We start from the raw sequence: 20,593 nt of genomic DNA on the forward strand, positions 1-20,593 counted from the left end.
ACCCCATCACCACTGGGAAGTAATTTGAGTCCCCTCCTACTGTCCTTACCCTGGTTTTGGCTCCCTCATACATGTCCTTGATCACCCTAATGTATGCCACAGGTACACCTTTAGCCTCTAAACATGTCCATAGTATTTCTCTTGAGACTTTATCATAAGCCTTTTCTAGGTCGATGAATACCATATGCAAGTCCCTCTTTCTCTCCCTATGTTGCTCCACCAATCTCCTCATAAGATGGATGGCTTCTATAGTTGAGCGTCCCGACATAAATCCAAACTGGTTCTCTGGAATAGACACGTCTCTCCTCACCCTCATCTCCACCACTCTTTCCCACAGTTTCATAGTATGGCTTAGTAGCTTGATACCTCTATAGTTGTCGCAACTCTGGATATCCCCTTTGTTTTTGTATAGAGGGATCAATACGCTCGACCTTCATTCTTCGGGCATCGTTGCTATTTTAAAGATGACATTAAATAACCTAGTCAACCACTCTAAACCTATCGAGCTCGTGCTCTTCCAAAAATCCCCAAGAATCTCGTCAGGTCCGGTTGCTCTTCCCCAGCGCATTCTACGAACAACACTCTTAAACTCCTCGACCTTAATACTCCTGCAATACCCAAAATCGTGATGCCTCCCTGTAAGTTCTGAATCTCCCAACACAAAGTCTCTGTCCCCTTCCTCATTCAAGAGTTTATGGAAGTAGGACTGCCATCTCTGTTTAATGAGGGTCTCGTCTATCAATACTTTTCCATGCTCGTCCTTAATGCACTTCACTTGGTCCACATCGCGTACCCTTCTCTCCCGCGCCCTGGCTAGCCTGAATAATTTTCTATCCCCACCTTTCTCTTCTAGTTCAGCATAAATGCGTTCAAAAGCTGTTATTTTTGCCGTCGAAACCGCCAACTTCGTCTTCTTCCTTGCTATCTTATAAAGTTCCCTATTCGTCCACTTCTCCACCTCATCTGTGCTTTCTATCAACTTCGCGTACGCCATCTTCTTTGCTTCCACCTTTTCTTGCACTTCTCTATTCCACCACCAGTCCCCTCGATGCCGACTACGACTACCAGTCGAGACTCCCAAAACTTCCCTTGCCACAGTCCTAATACAACTAGCTGTCCTATCCCACATACTAGTCGCATCCCCATTACTATCCCAGGCCCCCATGACCTTCAACTTCTCTCCCATCTTCAGGGCATTAGCCGTGGTCAAACTCCTCCATCTGATCCTAGATAGATCATCCCCGACCCTCTTCTTCCTCATCATCTTTATCCCTAAATCCATCACCAAAAGCTTATGTCGGGTTGTAAGGTTGTCTATCGGAATGACCTTACAGTCTTTGCATAGACCTCTATCAACCTTCCTAAGGAGTAAAAAGTCTATATGAGTCTTAGCCACCAAACTACGGAAGGTTACCAAGTGGTCTTCTTTCTTTGGAAAACTCAAATTGGCTATGACCAACCCAAAAGCTCTTACGAATTCCAAAAGTGAAAGGCCTCCTCCATTTCTGACCCCGTAGCCAAAGCCTCCATGCACATCATCATACCCTCCTGAAATAGACCCGATGTGCCCATTGAAATCCCCTCCCATGAAAAGCTTCTCAATAGGTGGTATACCTCCCACTAACTCGTCCAAATCCTCCTAAAAGCGCCTCTTATCCTCCTCTCTTAAGCCCACTTGTGGCGCATAAACGCTAATAATGTTGATTGCGCTCCCTTCAATGACAACCTTAATCGACAACATCCTATCATTGACTCTCCTAACCTCCACCACCTGATTCCTTAGATCACTGTCTACTAAAATGCCTACCCCATTCCTATATTTCGATCTACCTGAGAACCAAAGATAGTGAAATGTGATTAAAAGAAGGAGAAAGAGGAAGAAAGTAAATAAAAAACAAAAATAAACAGAAAATACACATGCTAAATATGGGTTGGTGCGTGTATTTCACCGTACACAATAAATTTGGGTATTGCATTATAGGGTGAAGTTAATTCCATTTTGAAATAGTTTAGGGGGGTAATAGAACTCCCGTGAAGTATAGATGTGTAGTTGAAAATTTGATAATAGATTAGGGGGCATTTGACTATTTTTTTTCTCTCTCTCTCTCTATATATATGGTCTATTTTCAAAATGGAACCCACTTAAAGGGGACAAATTGCTTACTCTCCCTTATCTTCTTAGTTGTTCTTCAGCTATAAATAGCTTTTTTTTTGCAGTGTGTAATGAACACATAGATTACAACTCTCTTTCTTTTTTTCTTCCTTTTTGCTTTGCTAATTTAATTATTTTATAACACGTTATTAGCACGAGACTCCATCACTTTGAGCTATTTTAAACAGGTAACAAAAGGGTAAGAATTTTATTTTTCTTAAAATTTCTAATATCTCTAAACTTAATTTTTTTACTCCTGATATATCTAAAAAATGCTACTCATCATGGGCACTAGATATCGAAATACACCTAAAATCGATGGGTCTGGTAGACACCATCAAAGATGACAATAAGACATCTAGTCAAGACCGTTCCAAAGCCATGATATTTCTCCGTCATCATCTTGATGAGGGGTTAAAATTACAGTACCTCACATTAAAAGACCCCCTTAAACTGTGGAAGAATCTAAAAGAAAGATATGATCACCTAAAGTTGGTCATCCTTCCACAAACACATTATGATTGGCTCAATTTGAGATTAATGGATTTTAAAAAATATAACTGAATAAATTCTGTCTTGTTTAGAATTATAACACAGTTAAATTTATGCGGAGAAGAAATCAGTGAGCAAGACAAACTTGAAAAAACATACTCCACATTTTCACCCGTGTATATGCTCCTACAGCAGCAATATCGCAAAAATGATTTTAAAAAATATTCTGAATTACTTTCTCACCTTTTTATTATTGAACAACATAACGAACTATTAATGAAAAATCATGATAGTCGGTCCGTTGGTTCTTTGCCACTTTCTGAAATGAATCAGACAAACTATAACCAACGAAAAAGAGGTCATGGCCCCAATTGTAGTCGTGATTGTGGTCGAAGAAGAAATTATAATCATGATGCTCGTCTGACACCGAGAAATGATCAGCAATACAAAAGAGAAGAGTGAAAAGCAAGAAGCTATACCAAAAAAAAGTTCAGAAAGTATATGTCATAGATGTGAAAATATGGGGCACTGGTCACGGACTGCCGGTCATCAAAACGTCTGGTTCAGCTATATTCGACATCCTTGAAAAGAGAAAAAAATAATCCAAAATAAACTTTATCTCTAAAGACAATATTGAATCTATGCATCTGGATGTAGCTGATTTCTTCAATTTTCCATAAGAAAATATGAATATTGATAAGCTTGATAATATTTAAATAATTTTTTTTTCATTTGTCTGTACTAAATAATATGTTTATATTTTTTTAATTCATGTAAATAAATAAAATTTGTATAATAAGCCATGTTTTAACTATAATGTTTACTTTATTTCTTTTTGAAGAAAATTATGAATATGTCTCAAATATTGTTTGGATCAATAATCAATCACGATGATATTTGTGTAATTGATAGTGGAATGACTCATGCCATTTTTAAAAACGAGAAATATTTTTCCTACTTGCTTAGAAGAAAAGCAAATGTTACTACAATTTTTGGTAATTCAAAAATGATTTAAAACTCCGAAAGAGCTACTATATTTCTGCCTAAGAGGACAAAGATTGTTTTAGAAGATGACTATTCTCTTTTAAATCTTCAAGAAACTTGTTAAGTTTTAAAGATATTCGTAGAAATTGATATCATGTTGAGACACTGAATGAAATGAATAATGAATATATTGGTATAACCAAAAGTATCTCAGACCAGAAATATATTTTGAAAAAATTACTAACTTTGTCGTCTGGCCTATATTATGCAGAAATTAGTGCAATTGAAGTACATTTGATCGTAAACAAAAATTTACTGATAAAAAATATATTTGTGCTATGAAACGATTGAATAGGTCATCCTGAATCAATAATGATGAGACGAATTCTTGAAAATTCAATTGAACATCCATTAAAGAACCTGAAGATTTTTACAAATGATGCATTTTCATGTGCTTTTTGTTATCTAGATAAATTAATTGCCAGACCATCAACCCCGAAGGTTGGCATCGAATCTCCTGACTTTTTAGAGCGTATACATGGGGATATATGCGGACCTATTTATCCACATAGTGGATGGTTTAGATATTTTATGGTCTTAATAAATGCATCATCAAGATGATCTCATGTATGTCTCTTGTCATCTCGCAACATGACGTTTGCGAAGTTATTAGCACAAATAATAAGATTAAGGGCGCAATTCCCAGATTATCCAATTAAAGCTATTCGCCTTATAATATTGGAGAATTTACATCCAACCTTTTGATGATTATTACTTATCAATTGGAATAAAAATTGAGCATTATGTTGCTCATGTTCATACTCAAAATAGCCTTGCAGAGTCATTTATTAAGCGCTTACAATTGATAGCAAGACCTCTACTTATGAAAATAAAATTATCAATTATTGTTTGGGGTCATGCTATTGTACGTCTCAAATTGACAAATTATAATAAATACTCTTTGTCACAATTAGTATTTGGTCATGAGCCAAATATAATTCATCTGTGAATTTTTTATTGTGCGGTATACGTGCCTGTAGCACCACCATAACATACAAATATGGACCCTCAATGAAGGTTGGACAAATATGTTAGATTTGACTCACCCTCCATAATTCGTTATCTTGAACCGTAGACAAGAGACTTATTTACTACTCGATTTGCAGATTGTCGGTTTGATGAAACAACTTTCTCAAAATTAGGGAGAGAGAAAAAAGAACCCAAAAGAGAAAAAAAATTGCGTAAAATGTTTAATAACTATCTCATTTTGATCCACGTAGCCGCACATGTGAGCAGGGGGTCCAGAAGATCACCCCCTTACAGAAAATAGCAAATCAAATACCAAATGGATTTACTAATTTGAAATGGATAACTAAGTTACATATCCTTGCAGTAAATTTGCTTATTCGGATTGACGTTTCAAAAGCATCATCTACTAGTATCATAGCTTTTGAATCCCAAACACGCTTGAAACGTGGTATACCATTGGGTTCAAAGAATAAAAATCCTAGAAAGAGAAGCGTAAGAAATAATAAAGATGATACTATAAATGAACTTCCTGAAGAAGGTTAAGATTTGAATAATCTTGATATTGCTGAAGAAATCAGTGAACCCGAGACTCAAGTGAACGAAAAACTTTCAATAAGTTCTACCGGTGATGAGATAAATTTAGATTGATCGAAAATTATGATGGATAATGTTTTTACATATAATGTTGCACTTAACCTCATGCAAGATAGTGAAAGTCTTGAGCCTAAATCCATCGAAAAATATCGATGTAGATATGATTGGCCAGAATGGCTAAAGGAAATTCAATCAAAATTAGACTCACTTGCTAAATGTGAGGTTTATGGACTTGTAGTCCAAACCTCTAAAGGTGTAAAACCAGTTGGCTATAAATGAGTTTTTGTGCGAAAATAAAATGAGAGAAATGAAATTGTAAAATACAAGGCACGCCTTGTTATACAAGGATTCTCTCAAAATCCCGGGGTCAACTATGAAGAAACATATTCACATGTTATGGATGAAATAACTTTTCGATATCTCATTAGTTTAGCTATACATAAAAATCTTGAAATATATCTAATGGATGTAGTTAAAGCTTACCTTTATGGTTCACTAGATAATGAAATTTACATAAAATCCCAGAATGATTAAAATTGCCTGAAGCATCTAGTAAGTCTCGGGAGATGTACTCAATCAAATTACAAAGATCATTATATGGTCTGAAATAATCAGGGCGTATATGGTATAATCGCCTTAGTGAGTACTTGATAAATGAAGGTTATATAAATGATGTCATTTTTCCATGTGTTTTTATTAAGAAAACAGAATTAGAGTTTGTTATACTCGTCGTTTATGTTGATGACATAAATCTCATTGGAACCCCTGAAGTGGTGCAAAAGGCGATTGAATATCTTAAAAAAGAATTTGAGATGAAAGATCTTGAAAAGACAAAACTTTATCTGAGTCTACAAATTGAACATTTAGCAGACGGGGTCTTTGTCCACCAATCTGCCTATACTGAGAAAATCTTAAAATGATTTTACATGGACAAAGCACATCCATTAAGTACTCCAATGATTGATCGATCACTTGAAGTGGATAAAGATCCATTTCGATCTCTAGAAGAAAATGAAGAACTTCTTGGTCCTGAAGTAGCATATCTTAGTGTTATTGGTGCACTTATGTATCTTGCTAACGCAATCAGGCCTGATATAACATTTTATGTTAATTTTCTAGCAAGGTATAGTTCATCCCCTACGCGAAAATATTGGAACGATATCAAACATATTTTACGATACCTAAAGGGTACCATTGATATGAGTTTGTTTCATATTAACAAAGATTGTGCAAACCTTATTGGTTATGCAGATGCAGGTTATTTATCATAACCACATAAAACTTGATTTCAAACAGGCTATTTATTTATATATGGAGGAACTGCTATATTATGGCGATCTACAAAACAGTCTATTATTGTTACTTCTTCAAATCATGCTGAAATAATAGCAATTAATGAAGCAAGTAGAGAATGTGTGTGGTTGAGATAAATGATATAGTTCATCAAAGAAAGATGTGGCTTGGAAAATGATATCAAAGTACCCACGACCATGTTCGAAGACAATGCTGCGTGCATAGCTCAATTAAAAGGAGGCTTCATAAAAGGAGATAAACAGAAATACATTTCACCAAAATTATTCTTCGCACATGATATCTAGAAGAATGGTGATATTGATGTACAACAAATCTGTTCAAGTGATAATCCAACAGATTTATTTATCAAATCCTTACCAACCTCAACTTTTGAATAGATGGTACACAAGATTGGAATGCGAAAACTTAACAATCTGAATCGCGGTCTTCATCAGGGGGAGTAAATTCGTGCTGCAGTCTTATTTCCTTAGACTGAGTTTTGTTCCACTAGATTTTCCTAGCAAGATTTTTAATGAGGCAGCAATCAATGTGTATTGAGAATAACTATATATATTTGTTCTTTCACTAGAATTTTTATTTTTTCCATGGACATCCAAGAAGGAGTTTTATAAAAGAAATGAAAGTGGATGCCCCATTTTCAAAATGAGACCCTCTTAAAGAGAACAAGTTGCTTACTCTCCCTTATCTTCTTAGCTGCTCTTCAGCTATAAATAGCCTTTTTTGCCGTGTGTAATGAACACACATATTACAACTCTCTCTTACTCTTTGTCTTCTTTCTTGCTTTGCTAATTTAATTGATTTTATAACAATATATATATATATATATATATATATATATATATATATAGCACACTATCACAATCCTCCTCTATAAAAGTACAATAATAGTTGATGAGCACAAGTAGTTGCAAATAGACAAATTAATGTGAAGCCAAATTAGTCACACTTCAAAGAGAAAAAAGAAACAAAAAGAAAGAGTGATCTATAAACTATATACAATTGAAACTATTAGTAATTCAGTTAGTTGATTGTCTCAATTTTCGTAAAGGTTTCATTCTCATCTTTTAATCCCCTCGATCATTTTTTCTTGCACTACCTCTATTTATTATAATTTTTTTGAAAAAAATCTATGTATAATTAAATTACTCAAGAAACTACGCGAAGCCCACAATGTAATAAAATATTAATTACGTTGAAGAAGACTGAGATTTTGATGACGGCAACGACGCATACGCGTATCTCTTCCGCTAATAATTAATACCAAAAAGTTGAAATTTTGATACTAAGTGGACCTCAAGCAAACTTTAAAAAATAATATTACAAAATAAATAAAATAGGAGAAAAAGACCACCAAAGGGATCTTGTAGAATGAGGGAAGGAGCTACAATTCTGCATACAGATTTGACAAAATTAATTAATTTTGATTCACAATCTGTATTTCTAAGTTGATATTCATTTAATATAGATCTGATAAAATTGATTTTTCAAAATTAAAAATTCATAAACTTAAAATTTTGATTTTGCTACTGTTAATAGAAAAGACTAGAGGGATAAATATTCAAGCAGTGCCTAGAGTTATTGCTGAAATTTTATTAAATCTATATAAAAAGATGACAAATAAAATGAAGATATATGAAATTATTTATTATTATAGTGATATATTCATTTATTTGCCTCTTCAAATATTGATATCACTTATAAATAATGGAAACTTACCGAAATCACACAAGTTTAGGAGCTAATTACTTAGATACACTCTAATTTGGAATATTACGAATCTTACTAGATTTTGATGCGTTCAGATACGTCAAGATAAATGTATCTTGGGATACATGAAGTCAAAATTAGGTGTAAGTTGTTCAAGATACATTGTATCCAGGAGGATTTGCTTATTTTCGAGATACGTAGACAAATCTCCCTCGGCTTCCTAGCCACTCTCCTATGTATCAGGTATCTCAGATACATGCGAATCACACTAGATACATATATACATGATTATCTCGCTCGCCTCCCTCTCCATCTCGCTTGTCTCTATCCCTATTTTAGTGTATTTGATAGCAAAAATACATGTATTTAGGTTTATCTTCTTTAATATATGATAGAAAACTCTTATTTAATTATAAAATATATAATTATTTAAATGTATAAATAGAATTAATATATATAATAGGGGTGTACATGGACCGGGTTGGTTCGGATTTTTTACAAACCAAACCAAACCATTTGTGTCGGGTTATTAAATCTATAAACCAAACCAAACCAATAAAAGTCGGGTTTTTCGATATCAATTTTTCTCGGGTTTTTCGGGTTTTTCGGGTTTCTCGGGTTTTTTCGGATTTTTTCGGGTTTCTCATAGTATCTAATAAAAAGCACAGAGCAGTGCTTCTTAAAAAGAGTTCTAGTACAAAATATCAACATATAAGATGGAGGCACAACACTGTTTGAAGTTTTAACTTTATAATATAACTTTATAAGATAAGTTTTTTTTGTATATTATTTATGGGCTACTCAAGTCCAAATCTAAATGTAAGAAAGAAAAAAAAATTATGAAAAAATTTTAAAAAATATTTATAAATTACATTTTAATAAATATTTTTATGTATAACATAATTTAAAAGTAGTATATCTATAATCGGGTCGGTTTGGGTTCGGTTTGACTTTTTTTAGTTAAAACCAAATCAACCCTATAATGGTCGGGTTTTTTTTTCAAACACCAAACCAAGTCAAACCAAACCACTAGTCGGGTTTTTTTTCCGATTTGGTTCAGTTTATCGGTTTTGTTGCGGTTTATCGATTTGTCCTGTACAGCCCTAATATATAATATAGATGTATGTCTGATAGCTTCTCCTATAAATAATCATATGCAAATCACAACATCCGAAGATGAAGAAGCCCATAGTAAGAAGAGCTTCTCCTTTCATAAAGTGATGGGCCTTGGGCGTCTGAATAATTTGAATTAAGCCTGTTTGTCTAAATTCTTAAAAATAACTTATCTTTTAAAAATATTTTTTGATGAGAAATAATTTATGTTTAATAAAGAAAGTTTAAAAATATTTTTGAGCAACAATTAATGTTTGACCAAACTTTTACAAAATGCATTATTCTCAAAAGTAAATTTCAAAAAATTGCTTTTGGGGAACCTTTTTTTCTTTCTTTCTTTTTTGCTTCTATAAACAATTTTTGTTGCTCTCAGACCCACTTATAATTTTCTAACGTAATCATTTATTCAAAAAAACATACCCTTTTAACCTCCTCAAAGCTTGGCCAAACATGCTATTAGTCAAAGTTAATTAATAAATTTTGATGATTATAATACTAAAAAACTGAGGTGAAAAAAGAAAAGAAAAAAAAAACAGAAGCACAATGAATTCATATCCAGAAAGAGAAGAAAAAGTAAGGACCCTTGAACTAAGGATCAGTTATTTATTGATCCAGTTAGGGGACAACAACAAAGAAAAAGAGGGTAGAATAAAAATAAGGTATACCTAAAGATAACTTTCATATACTCTATTTGTCTCCAAATAAGTATTAACTTAAAAATTTAAGATAAAGTTTAGTTGTTTTTCTAAATTCTAGTTGTACGCTAATACTCCATCTTCATAATAATATTTAATTTTCAAGAAATATTTATTAAATAGAAATAGTTTTATAAATTATACATTAATTTTTTAATCGACATAATTTTTATTAGGGTTACATTTATTTTGAGATGGAAGAAGTAACGGCCAAACAAGGCCTCAACGTGATATACTTACTCTAACAATTCAAGTTGATGCATCGTTTTCAACAATTTCCTACTCTCTTTTTTTATAACCCTTCAATTATTTCAATCATTCAACTTTTTTTTTTAAATATGTGAATTAACTTGAGTACTGAGTTGGAGAGGGATTTCTTTAAAGATTCAAAGTTGGTTAGGAGACCAGTTTGAACAAATCACAACTTGGAGATTAAAAGTTGCATATTCCAAGTCATGAAGTCAACCATCTCCATCATTTATTGTCAACCTAACTGCAAACTTGTCCCTCGTTTTTTTTTTCTTAACTAGTTTCTAAGATTTTTTAATTTATGTCCATATTGCCAAGATATATAGTATATACATTATATATAATTCTTAGTGATCATAAAAGAAGAAGAAGAAACGTTGAAGAATCAAAAAGTTCTATATCGGTGATTAATAAGATGAATTGTATATTTATAAGGCTCGGACAATTCTTCTTTTGAGCTAGCTTTTAATTTGGAGTTTGAGTTAAGTTCAAAACCTAAGTTCACATAGTATCAGAATATGACTTATCTCATCCAATTTTAGGCCCCCTAAAATTAAATTGGGCCCACTCACCAGATTTCCAATCCTGCCTGTGAAGTGGGATATTGAAGAATAAAAAAGTCCACATCGATTGGGACAATACTCCTCCTTTTGAACTAGCTTTTGGAGGTGTGAATTAAGTTCAAAATCTAATTTCACAAGAAAGAACTAGAAAAATATTGTAATAATAGCAGTGATTTGACTATGTCATGTTCTGAAATTCAAAAGAAAACTGAAGAATTATTCTTGCTTTGGGTCTGGATCTAAGGATCTCATCATAAGAGAAACTGATAATCTCAGCATTGATACTACAATTTTTCCAATGTTTTTATCTTTTTATTTTATTTTAAAATAAGTGGTGTCTTACATAATAAAGAAATTAACAATGTTCTTCCAATTTTACGTTATTTAAATAAAGAGATCAGAGTGGTACATAACCAAGAAAGTACTAAAGAGCTACATCTTTTTAAAGATATTTATTAACGGTAAGTTAGTAAAAATACAATTTACTTTCTAAGAATGAGAAATTTCTTAAAGAGTGTGCCTAAATTAAAAAAAAACAATACTTGTTTTGAAACGAAGGGAGTAAGTGCTCTGAATAACTTACAAACTCATGAGAAGTGGTGTCACTAAAACACAAAAAAATCCCGCTGAAGTTTTCTAGTGAAAAATATTTAGTGACTATCGTCAGATATATTTTAATTGAATAAGTAAGAAAAGAGAAAAAAAAATTCATATAGAAAAATTTGAATATTTCAATGAAAATATGTTTCACACCATTTATTTTTTTAGTGAGCTAGTTCGATGGGCAATGAGTAGGAAAATCATGTAATATAGTACAATTTTTCACAGATTTGCGGTGGGAAAAACTTTTGTTTCTAGTAATGTGTTAAATGTACATGTTGAACTAAATTTAGATGGGTCAAAATAGATTGAATTAATAAATAGGTGGGTCATAATTCAACCCGTTCAATTCTTACTAAGCTTTTAATTATTATATTTGTTTTTTAATAATTTTTTATTACTTAATAAATTTTTATTCTTTATTATAACTATATATAGAACATATCAAATAAAAAAATTATTTTAAAAATATTTAAATAAAATTTCTCATATGTCAATTTAAGCTATAGATCAACCTAATTTTTGATAGACTTGGATAGTCTTGAAGTGATACCCTTACCTAAGGCCAAGAATACCTCTAACCTATTGGGAATGACTCAAAAATACCCTCCTTCCACCTTTAGGTCTAAAAATACCTTCATCTTTGTTTTTGGCTCTAAAAGGTTCTTCCTTCCATCTTTTGATTTAAAGATACTCACAAATCAAATTTAATTAAATTGAATTCTTTTATTAATTAGTTAATTTTTTAATTTGTTCTAAGAGAATTTTTTTTATTTATTCAAATTTTTAATATTAGCTCTCCTCAAAATATTTAAGTCTAAAAAATAAAATAAAAAATTTCTTGCGTAAATATGAAGAATAAAATTCTTATTCTTATTATTAAAATAACGCAATAAAATTCTTAAAATTTAACTTTTAAAATTGAAAGTTTTCTTCAATATTGATTTTCATTCAACTTTTCCACATCTTTCATCACTTATTACCTGTTGGAAATTTATTTTTCTCCTGCAATTTGATTTCTCCCTCTCCAAACCCAATTTGGCAAACTGAGTTGTTTTTGAAATCGCTTTGAATTTAATATTTGAATTGATTTGAGAGAGGGAAAGAGATGTAAATATTTAATTTTGGATTTTTAGGACAAAGGATGTTTACATTCAAAGTTGGTTAAACAAAAAAAATAAGATCTCGGCTCCAAAGGTTTAGCTTTTAGGGTTAGTTAGGACTTTTTTCTACGATGTTCGAGATCTTTGTCATGTACAACCCATTTTTCATGAAATTTTGTTTTTTAAAGATGAGAAAATAGTGAATAAATGAGACTGAATAATTGAACTTGGTTTTAATTTTGGGGCGCTTGGATTAATTATGGGAAAAATTACATCATGTGACAATATATAACATTTATTTACCTCTTTTTTAGCCAACTTTATAAAATTATCCAAAATGGCCCAACTCAGATAAAATGGACATATTTGACATAATTAATACATATTTTTATAGGACCCATTTCTGATTAAAGGGACCATTTGAACTTCTCTTTTTGTGTTATCAACCAAATTAATGGCTGTCCACTTTGAATTAGTGGATAGTTCTTTATCTTTTTTCAGTGGGCAACTTACCTATTAATATTTTTCTCCACTTACTTGTATGGCTATAAATATAGTCTTCTTCTTCAATGTAAAGGAGACATAGATACATACATACACTGCTTTGTCTCTTTTGTTCTCCTGTTGTTTTTACTTCCTCCTTCTTATTTTGTCATGTTAATTTATTTTATAACACGTTATCAACACGAATCTCTAATTTTTCTAAAAAATTAACTTCTCTATCAGGTATACCTACTGAAGAAATTTATTTTTTAGTTGTTTTTGTTATTTTTAAAATTAATTTTCATCATGCCAAACTTGGAATTTGTAGCACTTGATATTTCTGACAAAAATTATTTGTCATGGGTACTTGATGCTGAAATCCACCTTACCTGTTACATTCCGTATTTTTGCATCTTGGATTATTCGTAAGCTAACGGTTATAAATTCAAGGACTTTTAATTTTGAATTTTAAAAGGACATGATTTGTTGTAGATGCCAAGTTATATGAATAATTTATGTGTAGTAAAATACATCTCAAGAAGGACCCTTAAGCCAAATCAAAATAGAAGCCATCAAATATGTTTTTCTTAAAGTCACGTTTCGGGTAAGCTGACTTCGGGAGGCCATAACCTCTTTATAATTTGAGAATTTGGGAAAACTCTCAACATGAAAGTTGTAGATAATTGAAATATCTTTCCAACCATAGGTCGTGGGACGAAATATGATATCGGAGTAATAAGATATAGACGTTTTAAGTCTGACAGGCCAAACTAAATAGTGAATTCGGCCCAACCCAATTCTAATTCGGGTCAGGCCCAATACCCACGAAATTAATCCAATTTCTATGTCTTCCTTCATAGTTTAGACTAAGAAAATATCCAGAAAATTTCTAGAGAGAGAGAGAGGAGAAGTTCTTGAGAGAAAAACCAAATCCGACCAAAATTCGAGTCCCAAAATCCGAAGCTCATGAAGAGAAAATTGTTGTACGTCGCGTTGGCTTCAATTTGAGCTAGAAATCAGCCAATAAGGAGAAGATTTTATGTGGTGCTGCAAATTTAAGGTAATATTAAAGTCTCCTTTTCATTGTTAACAAGTTTAGTTAGAGTTTTAACGGATTAGAACGGAGAAAATAGTGTTATAAACTAGTTTGGTGAATTGTTGAGATTTATGGGTTAAAGGGTTGTTTTAGGTAGATTAAATAGATGGAATTATCTTAGTGATGATGTATAATAATGGTTGATATTGTTTTGATGTTGTTGATGAGTTGTTGTTCTTGAATTTGGAGGAAAAAGGTGTATGAAGATTGTGAATGTTCAAACCCGTTTTTGGAATTGAGTAGCTGGTAGTAATTCTGGAATATCTCATTGTGTAGACCTTCGATTTTAGATATTAAACATGTTTTGGAAAGCTAATACACGTACCTACAACTCTTATGTTTATGTCTTAGTCTATATCTGCTGTTATGATGTTGAAAACTGAGGATGAATCATAAGACAAATTCTGTCCAGATTCTGGAATGAAAAATCCTTCATGTATAGCTGTTCGTATTTTGATGATATCTCTTTGTAGAAAATGATTTTTGAGTTGATTTCTTTTGCATTGGAAACTTAAGACAGAGATCTAAATATTTCATGAAGGTAATAAATTCCAATTTTGCCGTTTTCATTTTCAAATTTAGATACAACGTGAGGTACCTGACTTTCTGAATTTACTGCTTTGGTAACATGAGTCGGGTGGAAATATTCTAGGCTTATTGTCAATAATAAATCTTATTTTGTGTCAATATTTTGGATTGTTGATGTTGATTGATGATTATATGGCTGGTTTGAAAGTGGGAAAAGTGAGCGGTGTAGGGGAGGTGCTGTCCGATTTTTTTAGAAATAACCTACTAACGATAGACTACGTTTTATTCTTGTCCATGGCTTAACCATAGTGCTTAACGTTTTAATATAGGTTGAGACAATATTGGACAACATATACGTATAAACGCTAAAGGTATGTAAAGTTAACATTTTCTTCTTTTGGCATGATCCATATGAAACGAACGAATGACGTATGCTTAAATTCCAAAGAAACTCTTATTCGTAGATATACTCGGATGGCTACCGTTCTTGATTTTCAAAATTTATATTGTTATATCTTGACTCATGTGTATGATTCCAGCCATCCTAGTTGGTATAACTCATATTGTGGTATAATTCATATTTTAGTATAATCCATAATTGGTGTGATTCATAATGACTATTGTCTTGGTTTTCAAATGATGGACTATTTTGCTTATTCTATTAAATCTCCGATAATGATCAAATTTCACAAGGTTGCTAATGATACCTTATTCGTGCATATTGTTATGGTATTATTCACCGAGTCCTACGATAGGCCGGGTATGTTATCATGTATGGATTCCACTACATTATTCACCGAGTCCCTTACTAGAGGGCCGGGTACGTGATATGATAATATGATATTATGATGATATGACGATATGATTATGGCACCGAGTCCCTTAATGGGCCGGGTACGGTATCAGTGTACACTACTCTATTCACCGAGTCCCTTGCTAGAGGGCCGGGTATGGTATATATATACATATGACGATATATTGATATAGTTGTGACACCGAGTTCCATAACGGGCCAGGTACGATATATGATGATGATATGCATGTCTTCATTTTATAAGACACAGGTACAGTGATTTATTGATTATGATACTTGACTCCTGAATCTTTATTTCAGATGTGATCTCATTTACGGTATTTTATGCTTTATATACTCAGTACATAGTTCGTACTGACCCCCTTTTGTTCGGGGGGCTGCATTTCATGCCTGCAGGTACAAATACTCATTTTGGAGAGCCGCCAACTTAGGATTCTACTCAACGGGTTTGAAGTGCTCCATTGTCTCGGAGCCCGAACTTTGGGTACTAATCCTTATAATGTATATATTTGTGTATTTAGGGGTACGACGGGGCCCTGTCCCGTCATATGCTATTGTTAATCCTCTTAGAGGTCTGTAGACACATGAGTGGGTTGTATGTAGATGTTGTCTGGTGTACTAGTATGGCTTATGTTTTTGGACATTTACATTCGGAGTGAAAGCCTTGTCGGCTTACGTATTATGTTATCTTATTTTTGACAATTAAGACTCCTCAAGAAATAGCTGATTTTGGTATATATATAAGTGACCGTTTGAGATAACGTGCTACCCATATAAATTCTATATCGTGTTTAATTGTCGATTGATAATAGATAATATGTGTGTATACGAGTGTCCAATTCGGACACTAGTCACGGCCTACGGGGCTAGGTCGTGACAAAAGTGGTATCATAGCAGTTCATCCTCGGAGTGTCTACAGATCGTGTCTAGTAGAGTCTTGTTTATCGGTGTGTTGTGCACCACATCTATAAACAGGAGGCTACAGGACATTTAGGACGTTGCCTTTCTTTCATATCTAAGATCGTGCGATAGAGCCCAGCCATAGGACATGAAATTCTTTTTTTCTATCTTTTGATTTCAGCTGAAGAACGACATCGATAGAAGAAAACGATTGATGTTATTGGAAGCTACACAATATACGGGTAAGTAATGATGCGAAAGAGGTATGGTGGATAAGGTAAGCATATTGAAGTATGATTGAAATGTAAAGTTGAAAATTGAAAGAAAAAGTAGACATAAAAGTGTAACAGGTGCAGTTCGAGTCGGACATAAGAGGTAAGTCCATCATTTTCATACTGTTATTGATATTGGGTGCCCTGTGTGGCTGCGATATGATATGAATATATATATGTTGAACCTGTGAGGCATTGTTGGTATTTTCTACGTGCAGATTTTGGGATAGTAAGAAATACAGAGGAAACTCTACCCAATTTTTTATTTTTTTTCAGAAAAAAAAATAGAAAAAAGAGAAAGTGGGACATAAGTTCATAATATATTTTGAAGGTTGATACCCATGAGGTAAATTTATTGTGTTGTAGTAAAGAGTTAAGAAATACCCCCATGTCATCATTAAGGGACACCATTCTTATTTGGGGAAATTGTATTTCGGAAAAAGCCTATTTAGAATTGATTTGAATGAACCAATATAACTTCCAATCGCATGTTTGCCTTAAAAGAAGCTTATGTTGAAGGAAAAAAAAACATCTCATAATTAAGTTTTACTTCCATTGAGAAGTACAAGGCACTCAACAATTAGTTTGTGAATTAAATAATTCATTCAAAATTTAAGAATAAGTCTAGAGGTAAACCAGGTGCATCAAGCACTAAGAGGTCCGGTGGTGCTCGTTGGATTCTAGCTTCCTTTTGGTGGTGGTTGAAGAATGCCTTATGATAACATTTTATTAGTCCTTAACCAATTAATTGGAGATGGAACTGGTGAATGAAAAACATAAACTTATGGAATATTCAGGATCATGTATTTCATGTGTTGTTCATGAAATGCTAGGATGATTCGAAAGGGGTTGTGATACTAAGGGATAATTTACAAAAAGGTTAAGTACGCTTACTCCACCGAGTATAATTGACCCTTAGTAAGAATCGTGAATAAGGTTAAAAAGTGTTACACTATGGGATTGAGTAAGAACAGAATATAATGTGAGTATAATGAGAATCGTTATTAAAAAAAGTAAAGTCTAGCGGAAAAGTGACTAAAGGATATGATTTTGAGTAAGATTAAAAGTTAGTAATGGGTACACGATAATGGTGAAAGCGTATAAGGCATAAAGGAGTATTGTGTATATGTGACTTCACCTCGAAAAATAATGAGATCCTTAGATGATAGGAAATATAGATTTGCAAAAATAACGAATGTATTGTGAGATTACTAGAGGAACATGTGATATCTATTGAGATAAAGATAGCGTTATAAGAAAGCTTGGAACACTGATCACTAGAATATAAGTGCTACCGAATAGAGAATTTGAAACGATTATAAACACTAGCTAATTACTGATTAGAATGAATGGAATATGGCTTTGAATGAATGGCTACATTAATTATATCATTTGAGTACCATTTATCAGACGAGATTTTGTACTATATATCGGGAATTCTCATCACCTTCTGATTGTGTTGAGGTTTCGTACATGGGTAATCTAAGTTATTGATGATATAAAGAAAGACAGAGATAATGTATTGGAAAAGAATCGCATGAATTTGAAAATTTGAAATGGGGACATAGAGTAGAATATAAATAGATAATGATATGGGTACACCCTAAAGGGGGGAAGTGGATGAGAAAAATATAACTGTAAGATGAAATTAACTGACACTGCAACACGTTAAGGTGAACACCTAAACTTCATATGAGATCCCATGCTGGAACAAGTTAGAAAAATTTGAAAGTCAGCAATAAATGGAAAAATAAAACCAAGATGATATTTGAGATGGTGCTCAGAATTATTGGTAAAGATCTTGGATAGTGTGACATCAAAAGATGGATGCTTATAAAAAGGACGAATACAACATGAGAATAGTAACAAGTAGCTCGAAGATATTATAAATGATAGCAAGGTTATACTGGATTAGAGGTTGAGATGTTGGCAACGTAATTATCGGCTAATAAGATTGGGATATACAAGTAGCAAAGGAGAGAAATCTCTCATATGGTAGAATATGAGAAAACTTAATAGTAAGTAAAGGAAGGGATGCAAGTATGACAAAATAGACACCAAGTGAGTGTTAGTACAATAAGAAATTTATAGCAGAATAAGCCAAGAGAAGGAAAGACTATGATTAGAATTGAATACACGTTGTACAAATTCTACAAGATTGGTTATGCAGCCTATGAATATTGGTATGCTAAGGGTGATATCAAGTGATTACTTGATAAGCAGAATAAGAATTTAGTAACCACAATGCGATTGCAATATTCCGGATACATCAAAGAAAAGTATAAGATGGTTTGAGGAAAAACTATAAAAACTGTCATCGTTGTGGCATGAAAGGCCACTGAAAAAATGAATGTCGGACACCTGAGTATTTTATAAGACTTTATAAAAATTTCTTTAAAAAAAAGGTAAATAGAGGTGGTGCCTCTTCTTTTAATGCTTGGATAGAGTCACACTTGGCGTTTGAAAATAATATTGAGGCAAAACATTTGCATAATAATAATATTGAAGCAAATCTAGCTTTAAAGAATGACGATTTTAATGACCTCAATGATATTACTCATTTAGAGGTTGAAGACTTATTTAAGGATTATAATTGATGTTAAATTTTATTATATGATTTATAATATATTGTCGTTTTTATGTACTGTTGATTGTCATGTTTGTACGTTTATCTATTTAAAAGAAAAAAAAGAACTTATGTTTATCTAGAAATATTGTTATTTATTTTATCTCTTATAATATATTTTTATTTTATGAAGATAAATAAATTGCTCAGTCTTCAATTGAATCCAAGATGAGTAATGGAGATATGTGGCTTTTGGATAGTGCCACAACTCATACGATATTAAAAGAAAAAAAATATTTCTGTCATTTGATTATAAAAAAGGCCTATGTCAATACAATATCTAGTAGTACAAAATTGATTGAAGGCTCTGAAAAAGTGGCCTTATTACTACCTGGAGGAACTATATTGGTAATTGATTATGCATTGTTTTGTAGTAAGTTTCAAGGTTAATCGCCAAAATTGCTATCATATTGAGACTGCGAATAAAGAAAAGGTTGAATACCTTTATATTACTAGAATAAATATGGAGAAGAAAATTGTGCACGAAAAATTACCTGCACTTTCTTCTGGATTGTACCATATAAATATTGGTACTGTTGAATCACATGCCATAGTAAACAAAAGATTTATTGATGCACAAAATTATTGAGAATTCACATGGACACACTTTGAAGAATTAGAAAATTCTTCAATCTAAGGAATTGTCTTGTGTTGCTTGTTCCGAAGGAAAATGGATTATTAAATCATCAGTAACTAAGGTTGGGATTGAATCCCCTGCGTTTCTGAAACGTATACAAGGTGATATATGTGGCCAATTCACCCTTCATGTGGACTATTTAAATATTATATAGTCTTGATAGATGCATCTACAAGATGGTCACATCTGTGCTTGTTATTAACTCGCAATATGGCTTTTGCGAGATTATTAGTTCAAATTAAAAGGTTAAGAGCACAATTTTCAGATTATGCAATAAAGCTAATTCGTCTTGATAATGTTGGTGAATTTATATCTCAATCCTTTAATGAATATTGTATGTCAGTTGGAATAAAAGTTGAGCATCCGATCACTCATGTTCATACTTAAAATGGTCTAGCAGAATCATTGATTAAACGCCTCCAATTGATAGCTAGACCATTACTAATGAGGACAAAACTTTCTCTTTCGGTATGGGGGCATGCTATTTTGCATGCTGCAGCACTTGTGCGCATAAGGCCAACAAATTTTCATGAATTTTCCCCATTATAGTTGGCATTTGGAAGGGAGCCAAATATATCCCATCTTAGAATATTTGGGTGTGTGGTATATGTTCCAATTGCTCCACCGCACCGCACAAAGATT

General features: G+C 32.6%; 1 long non-coding RNA gene across 1 annotated transcript; it reads left to right on the forward strand.

The window, feature by feature from the left end:
• Positions 1–13,965: 13,965 nt before the first annotated feature.
• Positions 13,966–16,299, forward strand: LOC129892572 (uncharacterized). Its single transcript, XR_008767346.1, has 3 exons — positions 13,966–14,138; positions 15,032–15,073; positions 15,913–16,299. It is a non-coding gene; the product is annotated as an uncharacterized LOC129892572 (long non-coding RNA).
• Positions 16,300–20,593: the final 4,294 nt, after the last annotated feature.

Source organism: Solanum dulcamara, chromosome 6 (genome assembly GCF_947179165.1).
Source record: "Solanum dulcamara chromosome 6, daSolDulc1.2, whole genome shotgun sequence".
Lineage (NCBI taxonomy): Eukaryota > Viridiplantae > Streptophyta > Magnoliopsida > Solanales > Solanaceae > Solanum > Solanum dulcamara.